Consider the following 15,584-nt stretch of genomic DNA (forward strand, 5'->3'; position numbering starts at 1 on the left):
ATTTTTTCTTTTCCCTTCTTTCCTTTCCCCTACCCCTCCCACTTCCCCTGCATCTTTGGACCTTTTCTTCCTGTTACACAATATCAATTATACATTTTTAAAATTACAATATCAAGATCTAGGAGACATTACCACAGATTTTACAGAATTTAAAAGGATATAGAAAGCATATTACAAAAATCTGTTTTGAAATAAATTTGACCACTTCTAAGAAGTACCTTGGAAAACAAATTAATGAAACTAACTGTGGAGGAAATATAAAATTTGAATAGCACATATTAAAGAAAGTATATTCCTAGCTTGAAAACCTACCTATATGACAACAGCAGGCTCATATACATTTTAACTGATAAATTATATCAAACAATTAAAGCAGAAAAAAGAAGGAACACTTCTCTCCTCATTTTAGGAAATCAACATTGTGCTAATCCTAAAACTGGATAAAGATAATAGAAGAAAAAAGTATGAACATAGATAGAAATTGGTTTAACAAAGCAAACTAATAGAAGTCAGATCTGGCAGGATGTAGAAGGTGGTTTTGCTATAGGGATGGCAGGGTTGGTTCAGCATTGGAAGATCCATTCCCAAAAGTCATCATTTTAACAGAGGAAAGGAAAAAGCCATATGATCCTGTCACTAGTTGGAGAAAAAGTATTGGACTAAATTCTACAGCTGTTCATGGTAAAAGCTATCAGGAGACTAGAAGTAGATCAGAATCTTCTCAACAGATTAAAGACATATACTCCATACTTCCAGCTAATTTTAGTATGAATAGATTTCCTTATATTACTTTTCTCAAGTAAGAGTTTAGAAACTGAGACAACTAGTCCAATTTTACATTTTCATTTGATTTTAGAAATGTAAATATTAAAACACTTGGTCCCTTTTAACAAAGGCCTGCTCATTAATGTAAACACTTTGGGAGTGCAAGAAAGCACTATGAAAAAAGTTTTTGTTATTAGCACACATGATTTTATTTTTTATTTTTTTTCTTTTTGTCTTGTGAATCATGGTTGGATCTTTTTTTAAAAAAATTAATTTTATTGGTACATTTTATTGGCACACTTTAGGTGTACAATTTGTTTACATTTATCATTGGGTGTTTGTACCTGTACATGATATATCTTGGTTCTTATTTTTTTCCCCATTACTTGTGTGCCCTTCACCCCCTCCACCCTTCCATATTTACATAGATTTAATTTCCTTCTTTTTTTCTTTTCTCATAGTTTTTCCTTTCCCCTTCCCCTCCCTGCACTCCTTCATCTTTGGACCTTTTTTCCTATTTCAAATTATCAATTATTCATTTTAATCATTTTAACTCTTGTTTACACAATCAGTTTCTCACACTAGTGAAACTATTCGGTATTTACACGTGTGTCCTATTTATTTCACTTAAGAGTATGGCCTTGATATGCATCCATTTAGCTATAAATGACTCTAGTTTATCATTCTTTATGGCTGAGTAGTACTCCATTTTATAAAAAAAAACACATTTTCTTTACCCAGTTTCCAGTTGATGGGCACTTGGGCTGCTTCCAAGCTTTAGCTATTACAAACTGTGCTGCTATGAACATGGGTGCACATATATCACTGTGGTATGATTCTTTTAATTTTTGGGGAAGATATCCAGCAGGGGAATAGCTGGGTCAAATGGGACCTCTAGTCCTAGTTCTTTGAGGTATCTTCATGCTGACTTCGACAGTGGTGGCACCAGTCTGCACTCCCATCAGAAATGGAGAAGGGTTCCTTTCTCCCCACAACCCTGCCAGCATTTGTTATTTGTTGATTTCTTGATAGCCATTCTTTGTGGGGTGAGGTGGAATCTCAGGGTTGTTTTCATCTGCATCTCTCGAATGACCAGGGATGTTGAACATTTTTTCATATATTTGTTTGCTGCTTTTATTTCCTTGTCTGAGAAATGTCTGTTCATTTCAGATGCCCTTTTTTGAATTGGGTCTTTGAATTTGGGGGGTCTGATTTTTTTCAATTCTTTATATATTCTCGATAGTAGTCCTTTGTCTGAGGTACAGCTGCTAAAATTTTTTCCCCATATTGTAGGTTGTCTGTTAGCTCTGTTGGTGGTTTCTTTTGCAGTGCAGAAGCTTTTTAATAAGATGAGATCCCAGTTGCTGATTCTTTCTGCCAGTTCCCATGATGCTGAGGTTTTGTTCATGAAGTCTTTCCCTATGCCAATGTCTTCAAGAGTTCTACCTAACTTATCTTCTAGCAAGTTTAGTGTTTCTGTCTTAATATTTATATCTTTAATCCACTTTGATCTTAGTTTAGTGCATGGTGATAGATATGGGTCTAGTTTCAATCTTTGGCAGGTTGAAATCCAGTTTTTCCAACACCGTTTATTAAATAGGCTATCTTTCCTCCAATGAGGGTGGTTGGCTCCTTTGTCAAAGAAGAGGTGGGTGAGCATGTCTAGAGTTGTTTCTGCATCTTCTAATCTATTCCACTGATCCTCAGGTCTGTTCCTTTGCCATTACCATACAGATTTTATCACAGTAGCTTTGTAGTACAGTTTCAAGTTGGGGATTGTGATACCTCCAGCCATGTCTCTGTTGCTTTGAATTGCTTTAGCTATTTTAGGCCTCTTCTGGTTCCAAATGAATTTTTTTGATTTTCTCTAGTTCTGTGAAGTATATTGTTGGAATTTCAACTGGCATTGCATTGAATCTATATAGTAGTTTTGGAAGTATGTCCATTTTCACTATATTGGTTCTTCCTACCCAGGAGCAAGGGATGTCTTTCCATTTTCTTGTATCCTCTTTGATCTCTTTTTTCAGAGTGCTGTAGTTTTCAGTGTAGAGGTTTTTGCTTTCTTTGTTACATTGATTCCTAGATATTTCATATTTTTGGATGCTATCGTAAATGAAATTGTTTCTCTAATTTCTCTCTCAGTGAGTCTGTTATTTGTGTACAAGAAGGCTATTGTTTTTTGAGTGTTGACCTTGTATCCAGCTACTTTACTGAATCTGTCAATTAAGTCTAGAAGTCTTTTGGCAGAGTTTTTTCAGTCTTCTATATAAAGTATCATATCGTCAGCAAATAATGACAGTCTAACTTCTTCTTTTCCTTTTTTTATTCCTTTTATTTCTTTTTCTTTTCTAATTGCTGTGGCTAAAGTTTCCAGAAAATTGAACAGGGGTGTTGATAGTGGGCATCCTTGTCTTGTTCCTGATGTTAGTGTGAAAGTTTTCAGTTTTTGACAATTTAATATGATGTTGACTGTTGGTTTTTCATAGATAGCCTTAATCAGGTTAAGATAAAGACCTTCTATGCCAATTTTCTGTAGGGTTTTTATCATGAATGGGTGATGGATTTTGTCGAATGTTTTTCTGCATCTATTGAGATGATCATATGGTTTTTGTCCTTGACTCTGTTAATATGGTGTATTACATTTATTGATTTATGAATGTTGAACCATCCTTGCATCCCTGGGATAAATCTGACTTGCTCAGGGTGTATGATCTTCTTGATCTGTATTCTGTTTGCCAGTATCTTGTTGAAGGTTTTTGCATCTATGTTCATTAGGGAGATTGGCCTGTAGTTCTCTTTTTGGGTAAGGTCTTTCCCTGGTTTTGGAATCAAAGTAACACTTGCTTCCAGGAATGAATTTGGAAGTATTGCTTCCCTTTCAATTTCCTTGATGAGTTTAAAGAGTAATGGTGATAGTTCTTCTTTAAATGTCTTGTAAAATTCAGCAGTGAAGCCATCCAGACCTAGGCTGTTCTTTGTTGGTAAATATTTTATTACATTTTCAATTTCACTCATTGTAATTGGGGTGTTTAGAATTTCTATATCTTCTTCATTTCACTTTGTCAATTTGTATGTATCTAGGAATCTGCCCATTTCTTCTGCGTTTTCCATTTTATTGGAGTAGAGGTTCTCGAAGTAGGTATTGATGACCCTCTGGATTTCTGTTGGATCTGTTGTGACTTCACCTTTTTCATTCTTAATTGCATGTATTTGTGCCTTTTCTTTCCTTTTTTTGATAAGGTTGGCTAAAGGTTTATCGATTTTACTCATTCTTTCAAAAAACCAACTCTTTGATTCATTGATTTTTTGCATTGTTCTCTTAGTCTCCATTTCATTGATTTCTGCCCTAATCTTTATAATTTCCTCTCTTGTATGAGCTTTGGATTCATTATGCTCTTCTTTTTCTAGGAGCTTGAGGTTCTGCATTAGGTTTTTTATCTGAGTTTTCTCTGTTTTCCTAATATGGGGATTCACTGCTATGAATTTCCTGTGTAGAACTGCTTTCATTGTGTCCCACAGATTCCTATATGTTGTACTGGCATTTTCATTTACTAGTAGAAACTGTTTAATTTCTTCTTTAATTACTTCTGTGACCCATTGGTTGCTCAAGAGGGTGTTATTCAGTTTCCATGTGTTTGTTGGGCTTTTGTGGTTTCTTATGTTATTGATCTCCAATTTCATTGCACTATGGTCTGATAATATTCAGGGGGCAACTTTAATTCTTTTACATTTACTTAGACATGTCCTATGAGCTAGCATGTGGTCTATTCCGGAGAATGACCTGAGCACACATGATTTTAGAAGAAGCGAAACATTTTCTTTTCAGAACCAGAGCTTGTTCTAGGTTCATAAAAGTATTCATTTTATAAATATGAACTTTTGACTGTGAGAAATGATATTTCTGCTTTACACAAATTTGTTCAGGGGAAGTAATTTAAAACGTACCCTTTGCATGACTAAAAAAAAGCTGGCCTATATAACAATCAATGAACATTGGTAATGAGCTTTTTAAAATTCAGAAATTATACACATACATATACACATACTGCTCAAGATCTATCACTGCCCTAAACAATCAGGGCAAAAAAAAATCATTATAAAACTATATAAATCAAACAAAGGTGTTCCCCCAAAACATAGCACAAAATGTATACATTTATTTCAAGATTTGACATATTAACAAGAAAAAAACCCTGCTAACACACTCCAGACAATATACTAGAAATAAATAAAACAATTTTTAAAAATCATACATTCTTTTTAAGTGTTATTTCCTTTCAATTTTTCTAAATGAGATTAACCTTTTCTATGGCAAACAACAGCTGTACATTTTGGTAATGAAAATTACGCTGATAAATACACAAGAGATATATATATTTCCACAGTATTTTTTTTCCACAGTTACCAAAAATAAAAATTGCATTCCACTCATACATCTATAAACACTTTGATTCCTCACAGTGTGCATTTGGAAGAAGTGGAAGTACAAAGTCTTTTCTCAGAAATCTGGCCATTAAAGGTCTTTCTCCAGTGTCTGCCCACCACACGTACCTTTCGGGGTCTTTCTGCAAGGTGATCATGCTCAGAGCTGATGGCAGAAAAAAAGCATTGTGGTCGGATGAGGCAGCAGGGGCTGGACCTTCTTCGTCTTTTGGTGAGCGTCAGGAGGACTGAGCTAACCCAGTCTTTTTCATGTGATAGTTCAAGGCAGACTGAAGTTCACTCGAATGTCCATACCTCTAGGTCCTGAACTATGAAGTCTTCCTTTTTGGAAAGAATATCATTATTGAAAGTGCTGCAAGAGTTGCTTCATCCATGGTATAAATTAGCATCTAGCCATAAACCAAATCATCCCCTCCACCTCCAAGTTCTAAAGAACTTATGTCTCCATTGATAAAATATGAATTTTCTCCACTCCACTTGAAGACCTTGAAGTTGGGGCTAAATGTATAGAGAAAAGTCTCTCTTGTGCTGTAATAGTGGCTGCTGAACTTGAAGGGATGCATCGGATGTGCTCCAAAGATCTGGTTATCCATGTCTTTGATGACCAGCAGCACTGGACTGTCCAGCGACACAGACTTCCAGTAGAGCATCTTCAGGATGGTCCCGTGCCCCAGCGTGTGTTAGACCAGTCTCCAAGGGTAGCCTTGCACCCGTGCTGGGAGGTGTCATGCCAGCTGCTCGATGTGCATGCTCTCCAGCAGCACGCTGTGGGGCTGCAGCACAGTCAGCCCCTCCTCGTCCTCATCCTCGTAGTAGCTGCACATGCTCCTCCTGCGCTTGGCCTCCTCAACGGTGATGATCTCCCAGCTCTTCGTTGTTGGCTCACTGAAGAAGTTGTCCATCATATTCAGCTCTTCCTTCTCCACCACCACGAAGCCTTGCTCTTTGGCAACCTTCCCATAGACATCGGGAGACCACTGGACAAAGAACGTGTACAAATGATCCACCCTCTTCCGAGGGACGGTGAACCAGTACTCCAGCTGCTTCCTGCGCCTGCCATACTGCTGCACCATGGCAGCCATGTGAGTGGCGAAGGATTTCCTCATGGGTTTGCCCACTCTGATGCACAGAAATATGGGTGGGGTCTTGCTCTTTTCTTCTTTCGAGGGAAGGATATCTTCAATGGGCACCTGAATCCTCTTTAACAGCCACAACTGAATCTCGGATTTGCTGTTCATCTGCACGCCAGGGCGGCTGTCATCGAGGGTTGGCTCCACAGGGGAGGCTAGAGCCCCTTCGATGCTGTTTTCTTCCGCATCAGGGTCCCCTTGCAGGGCGAGAGGCTCTGTCTCCTTTTCCGGGGCCTCACCAGGATCCTGGGGGCTGTCAGTCGCGCGTCGCCTGCTGGGGAAGAGCGCTGCTCAGAGTGATGTCTATGTCCGCGCGGTCGCTCAATTCTGCCTCCTGCGAATTCTTGGCCTCCCAAGGCCCTTCTTTGCTCTGAGCGAGGTAGAACTCAATGAGTTTCATTTTATCGAGGTCTTCGTGTAGCTCAAGGAGTCTGCCAGTCAGCCTTCTGCGCAGCCCGACTGCGTGTCCGCTTCCACTTCCTGCGCGGAGGCTCGCTCCTCGAAGGCCTCCGAGTCCACGGTCCCCTTCCAGCCCCGCGGCAGCGGAAGAGTCTGTTCGCGGCTCCTCTGGACCAACCGAAAGGTGCTCCTTTGAGGCGTCGCTTTTCTTCATTCCGCTCTCAGTAGAGAAGTAATCTCTTCCAAGTCCACGAAGTCATCGTCCTCCCCTTCCAGGCACTTTTCTTTGGCTGCAGATTTAAAGTGAGGGCATGGACCTGCAGGTTCCCTGCCGGGCTCGCTCCCAGCGGGAAAGGTTTCCCCGGCGGGCCGCAGCTCCTCGCGTCTCCAATACCCGGAGCCGCTCGAGCCGAGGCCGCCCGCGGGCCCTGGGCCTGTGTCGCCGGGGTGCTGGGGGGCGCCCTCCGCGGATCCTGCCCGCATGGGGCCCGAAGCCCCAGTCCTGACCCTGCTCTGCTGCCGCTTCTCCTTACTGACGGACTTGAACTTACTGAAGGGGCTGAGGTCCCTCTCTGACATCAGGTCTTCCCACTCTCCAGGCGATGGAAAGGCGTCCTTGATCTTCATGTGGGAGATGTCGTTGTACAGCGCGATGGACACGACCTCCTCCATCGGGCAGATGAGGCCATACTCCTCAAAGCCGTTCTCGATCACCAGGGGGTCAGACTTGCGGCGGTCGAACACGATGTTGTTGGGGGTGACGCTCATGACGCCTCCGACCACGCCCTTTCCATCGGTGAAGTAGCAACAATTCATTTTTAGAAATTTCACCACGCCTGGCTCATCTTCTGAAGTAGATGACAAGTCTCTTTTGATGGGTTTTAAGGCCTTTCTTGCTAAGTCAGCATCAGGAAGCTTGTCGTACTCCGTGTCTGACGACGAGGGAAAGACGGTAGCACCAGGGCTGGAGGAGGAGAGCCTCAAGGAACCGGAGGGAGAGCTGGCGCCTGGCACGAAGAGGACCTGGCCTGGAACAATAGTGTGTGTGAACAGTTTATTCAGTTCCACTAATTTATTGGGAGTGATGTTAAACTTCAGAGCTATGGAGTTTAGGGTGTCCTGGCTTCCAGCGGTGTATTCCATGGTTTTGTGGGGCTTCTGAACCACCATCTTCTTCTCCTTTTTATCATGTGTCTTGTTTTGATTGTCATCAACACTATAATATCTCTTCAGCTCTGTACGCCTGATTTCCTTTAGCTGGTTATTTTTCCTTTTTTTCTTCTCGTCAGTAATATATTTCTCTTCCACAGCAATGTTGCACTTGTCTTGTTCCAAAATGACAGAATTCGCATTGTCTTTCCCAGGAGGAGGCCTTGTAGCTAGCTATACTTGTTGCCGTCTCTGTCTCTGCATTTTGTTTGGCTTGTTTTTTCTTTTTCAATCTAGCAAAATAACTTTGTTTCCGTTCCTTCTTCTCTTCCTTGGTATCCGTAATACACAACCAAAAGTGCAAAATATCTGGAAAAGTCCTTTGTAATCAATGAGTCATAGCCCTAAGGGGCAGGCGGCGGCGGCGGGGAGGCCGGACGCCGGGAGCGAGCACATCCCGGCCTCGTGCAGAAGCGCGGCTCCTCAGGCCTGGTCCGCCCCGCGGAGGGCGGGGGCGGTGCAGACGCCCTAGCTCCGCCTGCGCTGGCGCCGGCCCGGGGAGCACGGGCGGCCGCTACCGCATGCTCCCTGCCCCCGCCGCCTCGGCAGCCACGGCCGGTCAGCCCCCGGCGGCCCCGCCCCGAGCTGCGCGCGCAGCCTCGCGGGCCGGACCCACTTTGCAAGTTTCTACTGCAGGTTTCAGCTGCTCTTCCCGTGAAGAAAGTCCAGTTTCCGATGGGAGGTGATAATCCCTCCAATTTACCAATCACGGTGGTCTGGTGTGCCTTTATTGCGGAGATTCCCTTCACTTTTCCAGTGGGCTTGTTTTCATCAGGGAGCCTGAGACAGGCACTCTCTCTGTTGTTTACTTCTGGAGCTCAGGACAATGGCTTTTGTCCCCCTGTGCCTCTGCAGTCTGTAACCAAGTAGCTGCACAGCCAAAAGACCAGAGGCCGGGGTGGGGGTCAGTATTATTGGAGGCGCCCACGCGGCCAAGCGGTCAGCTGGTGGACCTGAGTGGGGGGGCGAGTTCTTCTCATCCTGTCCTGGTGGCTGGTGGCAAACTGGTGGAGCAAGCCAGAGCAAGCAGGTCCCAGTCAGCCTGCAACCGCTTGGCCCCACTCCGCCCCGCTGGCTCAGTTTGGCCCAGCCGTCAGCTGGTGGGCCTGCCCGGGGAGGTCCTCTTCACCCTGTCCTGGTGGCTGGTGGTAAGCTCTGAGTGTTGTTTTGATTCACATTTCTCTAAAGGCCAGAGATGTTGAACGTAGTTTCATTACTTATTGGTCATTTGTACTACTTCTGAGAAATGTCTATTCATTTCAGTTGCACATTTTTAAATTGGGTCTTTTGGTTTTTGGTTTAGGTCTTTGGTTTTGAGGGGTCTAATATTTTTGAGTTCTTTATGTATCCGAGATATTAGTTCTCTGTCTGAGACATAGATGGCAAAAATTTCTTCCCAATCTGTAGGTTTTCTCTTCATTGTCTGTTGTTTCCTTTTCAGAAGATTTTAAATTTTATATCATCCCATTTGTTGATTTTTGGTATTATTTCTTGTGCAATTGGGGTTCTGTTCAGAAAGTCTATGTGTATGTCTTGAAGAGTTTTACCTATTTTATCTTCTAGCAGATTGTTTCTGTTTTAATATCTAGATCTTTGATCCATTTTTATTTTATTTTAGTACATGGTGAACGATATGGGTCTACATTCAATCTTCTGCATGTGGATAGTCAGTTTTCCCAATGCCATTTGTTAAAGAGGCTATCTTTCCTCCAGTTTATCTTTTTGGCCCTTTTGGAAAGGATCAGATGGCCGAATGTGCCTCGAGTTGATTTTGCATACTCTATTCTGTTCCACTGATCCACATGTCTCTTTTTGTGTCAGTACCATGCTATTTTTAATCACTATAGCTTTGTAATATAACTTGAAATACAGGACTGTACTATCTCTTGCTCTGCTCTTGTTCGCCAGGATTGTTTTTGCTATTCTGGGTCTGTTTTGGTTCCGTATGAATTTTAGGATTGTTTTCTCTAGTTCTTTTTTTTTTTTTTTTTTTTTTTTTTTAAAGGAAAGGTTTATTTTGGTTCATAGTTTATAGGGGTTTCAGTCCATAGTTGGCTGGCTCCAAGGCAGGGCACCATGGCAAAGGAGAATTCCTCAGGACATGGCAGCAGGAAACAGAGAGAGATCTAAGGAGGAGGGAGGGAGATCTGCCCTTCCAGCCCACATCCTACTGACCAACCATCTCCAACCAGGCTTTACCTTCCAAAGCACATTTAATTACAAAAGATGACCCCATGATCCAATCACTTTCCCCCCAAAAGCCCCACCTATGAGTGCATCCAGATATAAACTGTAGCATTGTTCTTTTTTTAAACCCTTTCTCTTTTTATTTTTATTTTTAAAATAAATTTTATTTTATCCAATTCCCTCCATTATACCCCCTCCCTTCCCTATGTACAAAAGCTTTGTTTCCATTTTTTTCCTTCCATTTTCACTTTTTTTTCTTGTCCTTTCCTTCCTTTCTCCCTCCCTCCTCTTTTGTTCCCCTTCCTATTTGAACATTTTTTTCCTATTTCCCAATATCTATTATACATTTTAGTCCTTATTTCCACTTTTGGTTTCTCACAGCAGAGAAACAATGTGGTACTTAAACATGTGTGTCCAGTTTATTTCACTTAAGGCTATGGGGGGCTGGGGATTTAGCTCAGTGGTTTCGCTGCCTGCTGCGCAAGCACGAGGACCTGAGTTTGATCACTAGTACTGAAAAAAAAAACCAGATTATTCATACATTTAGCCAGGGATTTGGCTCAGTGCTTCAGCTGCCTGCCTCGCAAGGGCAAGGTCCTGAGTTTGATCCCCAGCACACACACAAAAAAAGTATCTTCACTTAAGGGTATGGTCTTAATGTCCATCCATTTAGCCATAAATGTCCAAAGCTCATCCTTCTTTATGGCTGACTAGTACTCCAGTGTATAAAAAAACCCACATGCCAGGGATTTAGCTCAGTGGTTCTGCCACCTGCCTCTCAAGTGCAAGGTCCCGAGTTTGATCCCCAGTACCAACAAAACCTCACATCTTTATCTACTCATCAATTGATAGGCATTTGGGCTGTTTCCAAGATTTAGCTATTACACACTGTGCTGCTATACACCTGGGTGTGCATATATTGCTGTGATATGATGCTTTTAATTCTTTTGGGAAGATAGTAAGAAGGTAAATACCTAGGTCAAATGGAACCTCTAGTTTTAGTTTTTTGAGCAACCTCCACACTAATTTCCACAATGGTTACACCAGTCTACACTCCCACCAACAGTGGAGAAGGGTTCCTTTTTCCCCACAGCCCTGCCAGCATTTGTTGTTGATTTCTTTTTCTTTCTTTGGTACTGGGGATCAAACTCAGGTGGCACTGACCTAAATCCCTAGCCCTGTTGTTGATTTCTTGATAGCAGCCATTCTTTCTAGAGTGAGATGGAATCTCAGAGTTTTAATTTGCATCTCTCAAATCACCAGTGATGTTGAACATTTTTTCATATATTTATTTGCCATTTCTAATTCTTCATCTGAGAAGTGTCTTTTCATTTCAGATCACCATTTTTGAGTGGGTCTTTAAATTTGGGGGGGGGTCTGATTTTTTTGAGTTTTTTATATAGATAATAGTACTAGACAATGGTCCTCTATCTGATGAATAGCTGGCAAAAAATTTTTTCCTATGTTGTAGGTTGTCTCTTTACTCTTTTGGCGGTTTCTCTTCTGCAAATGCTTTTCAATAAGTTGAGGCCCCAGTTGTTGATTCTTTGTAGTATTTCCTGTGTGGTCTGGGCTTTGTTCATGAAATCTTTGCTTACTCCTATGTCCTCAAGCATTCCACCTAGTCTCTCTTCCAGCAGATTTAGTGTTTCCATTTTAGTATTTAGATCTTTGATCCAGTTTGATTTTAGGTTAGTGTGTGATGAAAGCTATGGGTCTAGTTTCAATCGTTGACATGTGGAAAGCCAGTTTTTCCAGTACCATTTATTACAGAGGCTATCTTTCTTCCAGTGAAAGTGTTTGGCTCCTTTGTCAAAGAATAGGTGGCTGAGTATGTCTGGAGTTGTTTCTGCATTGTCTAGTCTGTTCCAGTGATTCTCAGGTCTGTTCTTATGCCAGTACCATGCTGTTTTTATCACAGTAGCCTTGTAGTATAATTTAAAGCCTAGCCTTTGTTGCCCAGAATTGCCTTTCCTATTCTAGGTTTCTTCTGGTTCCAAATGAATTTTAGGATTGTTTTTTCTAATTCTGTGAGATATGCTGTTGGAAAATTGATTGGGATTGCATTAAATCTGTATTGTAGTTTTCAATGTAGAGGTCTTTTACTTCCCTCATTAGATTGATTCCTAGGTATTTCATTTTTTTTGATGCTATTGTGAAATGGATTGTTTCCCTAATTTCTTTCTCTCTGAGTTTGTTATTAGTGTACAGGAAGGCTATTGGTTTTTTAGTGTTGACTTTGTATCCCACTATGGCACTGAATTTAGTTATCAAATTGAGAAGTCTTTTGGTGTAGTTTTGGGGGTCTTGTATGTAGAGTTATCATGTTATTTGCAAATAATGATAATTAAACTTCTTCCTTTCCTATCCTTATTCCTTTTCTTTCTCTTGTCTAATTGCTCTGGCTAGTGTTTCCAGAACTATATTGAACAAGAGTGGTGATAGTGGACATCCTTGCTTGTTCCTAATTTTACAGTGAAAGCTTTCAGGTTTTGTCCATTTAGTTTGATGTTGGCTGTTGGTTTGTCAAAATTGGCTTTTATCAGATTGAGATAAAGACCATCTATAACAATTTTCTGTAGAATTTTTATCGTGAAAGGGTTTTGGACCTTGTCAATGCTTTTTCTGCATCTACTGAGAGGATCATAAAGTTTTTGTCCTTGGCTCTGTTAATATAGTGTATTATATTTTGTTGATTTGCAAATGTTGAACCATTCCTGCATCCCTGGGATGAATCCAAGAAAGTGTATAAGCTTGGTGATTTGCTGTATTCTGTTTGCCAATATCTTATTGAGGATTTTTGCATCTGTGTTCATTAGGGAGATTGGCCTGTAATTCTTTTTGATTGGATCCTTCTCTGGTTTTGGAGTCAGGTTAACACTTGCTTCCAGGAATGAATTTGGGAGTATTGCTTTCCTTTCAATTTCATTAGATAGTTTGAGAAGTAGCAGCATTAGGTCTACTTTAAATTTCTTGTAGAATTCAGCAGTGAATCCATCAGGGTCAGGGCTTTTCTTTGTTGATAGTTTTTAACTTACGTATTCAATTTCGTTGGCTGATATTGGTTTATTTAGAATTTCTATAGCTTCTTGATTCAGTTTTGGTAATTCATATGTATCTAGAAATCTGTCTATTTCTTCTGTATTTTCCATCTTATTAGAATATGGCTTCTAGATGTAAATATTAATGATATTCTGGATTTCTGCAGGGTCTATTGTGATTTCACTATTTTCTTTTTCTTTTTTTCCCCCATTAAGTTTATTGGTACATTTTCGGTATAAAATACAGTTACATTCATCATTGGGATCTTGTACCTTTACATGAATATCTTGATTCTTATTTTTTTCCCCTTCCCTTGCCCTCCCTTCACCCCCTCCACCCTTCCCTATTTGCAAAGACTTTGATTCCATTTTTTTCCTTTTCTCATATTTTTTCCTTTCCCCTACTCCTCCCACTTCCCCTGTTCCTTTAGACCTTTTCTTCCTATTACACAATATCAATTATACATTTTTAAAATTACAATACCAAGATCTAGGAGACATTACCACAGATTTTACAGAATTTAAAAGGATATAGAAAGCATATTACAAAAAACTGTTTTGAAATAAATTTGACCACTTCTAAGAAGTACCTTGGAAGACAAATTAATGAAACTAACTGTGGAGGAAATATAAAATTTGAATAGCACCTATTAAAGAAAGTATATTCCTAGCTTGAAAACATACTTATATGACAACAGCAGGCTCATATACATTTTAACTGATAAATTATATCAAACAATTAAAGCAGAAAAAAGAAGGAACACATCTCCCCTCATTTTAGGAACTCAACATTGTGCTAATCCTAAAACTGGATAAAGATAATAGAAGAAAAAAGTATGAACATAGATAGAAATTGGTTTAAGAAAGCAAACTAATAGAAGTCAGAGCTGGCAGTATGTAGAAAGTGGTTTTGTTACAGGGATGGCAGTGTTGGTTCAGCATTGGAAGATCCACTCCCAAAAGTCATCGTTTTAACAGAGGACAAGCAAAAGCCATATGATCCTGTCACTAGTTGGAGAAAAAGTATTGGACTAAATTCTACAGCTGTTCATGGTAAAAGCTATCAGGAGACTAGAAGTAGAACAGAACCTTCTCAACAGATTAAAGACATGTACTCCATACTTTCAGTGAGAATGCCTTGTATGAATGGAGAAGATACAATGTTTTCTCCATAAGGTGGGGAACAAGGGCAGATATGCTTACTCTTTATCTGTCCATTAAACTTTGAAACCTAGTCCCCACCAAAATGGTCTGGCAATAAAATGACACAATTAGGATAGGATTGGCAAGGTAGAAGCAAAATCTTTATATGTAGATGAAATGATCCTCTACAGAGAAAATACTAAGAAATCTTTAGGAGCCCCTAGAACTTGTATTTGAATTTAGTAGGATTAGAAAACACAAGGTATATATAAAAATTCAGGTCTATGTATACTTGCTATAAATGAAGAATTGGATATTGAAATTTAAAAGTTATGTAGTAGTACAAAGGACCTAGAAAAGTTAAAAAAAACACTGTTGGAAGATGTTTAGTACCTAATTTTAAGACTTCTTCTAAAGCTACAGTAATCAAGGCAGTGTTGGTGTAAGGAAAGACATATAGATCATTGGAATAAAACAGAGAATCTAGAAATAGAACTACACATATGTGGTCCACTGAGTTTTGAAAGATTATTTAACATTAGCATTTTATAGAATATAAACTCAATTCAAGAGCTGAGGAAGAGATAGTGTCTTCAGCAAATGGCATTAGAACACCGGGTATTCGTATATAAAAAATTAACCTCAACCATTTTTTTCCATACATGAAAATAACTTGAAGGGATCTATGAACCTAAATATGAAAGCCTAAAAGTATGAAACTTTAAGAAGAAATTATAAGGGAAAATGTTTATGAATTCAGGGTAGGCAAGAACTACCTAGTATACAAAAGACATGATGTATAAAAGAAAAAAATTGATAAATGAGATTCCATCAAAATTTAGAACTTTAAATGACATCATTAAAATGAAAAGTAATCCTTAAACAGACCATATTTACAATGTATATAACCTATGACCAGAATACATAAAGAATTCTTAGAACTCATTAATAGACAACCCATTTAAAAAGTAGACATAAAAAGATGGTAAATAGCCAGTACAGCACAAGGAAAGGTGTGCAACTCTAGAATCAGAAAAATACTAATCAGTACAATAACAAGATTGAATTATACACTCATTAGAGAGATGAAGTTAAAAGTTTTAAAAGTCTTGACATGACTTTTTCTTTTTGTTGGATTCTCCCCCTTTGTTTTTAATTTGTCACATCCAGTGGATTCTTTCTGCTGGATTTCCTGGGGTTGTGATCCTCATTGTCTTTTCTTAGGGTATTGTCTAAAATCTTTTGGAGTGCCGGTTTGATATTCATG

At 39.9% G+C, this 15,584-nt stretch overlaps 1 pseudogene; it reads right to left on the reverse strand.

Annotated features, from left to right (window-relative positions):
• Positions 1-5,064: 5,064 nt before the first annotated feature.
• On the reverse strand, positions 5,065-8,332 carry LOC101713093 (nuclear receptor coactivator 7 pseudogene; annotated as a pseudogene).
• Between the last annotated feature and the right edge of the window lie 7,252 nt (positions 8,333-15,584).

Source organism: Heterocephalus glaber, unplaced genomic scaffold (genome assembly GCF_053883595.1).
Source record: "Heterocephalus glaber isolate CG9 unplaced genomic scaffold, H.glaber_assembly_v1.0 deba00001755, whole genome shotgun sequence".
Taxonomy (NCBI): domain Eukaryota; kingdom Metazoa; phylum Chordata; class Mammalia; order Rodentia; family Bathyergidae; genus Heterocephalus; species Heterocephalus glaber.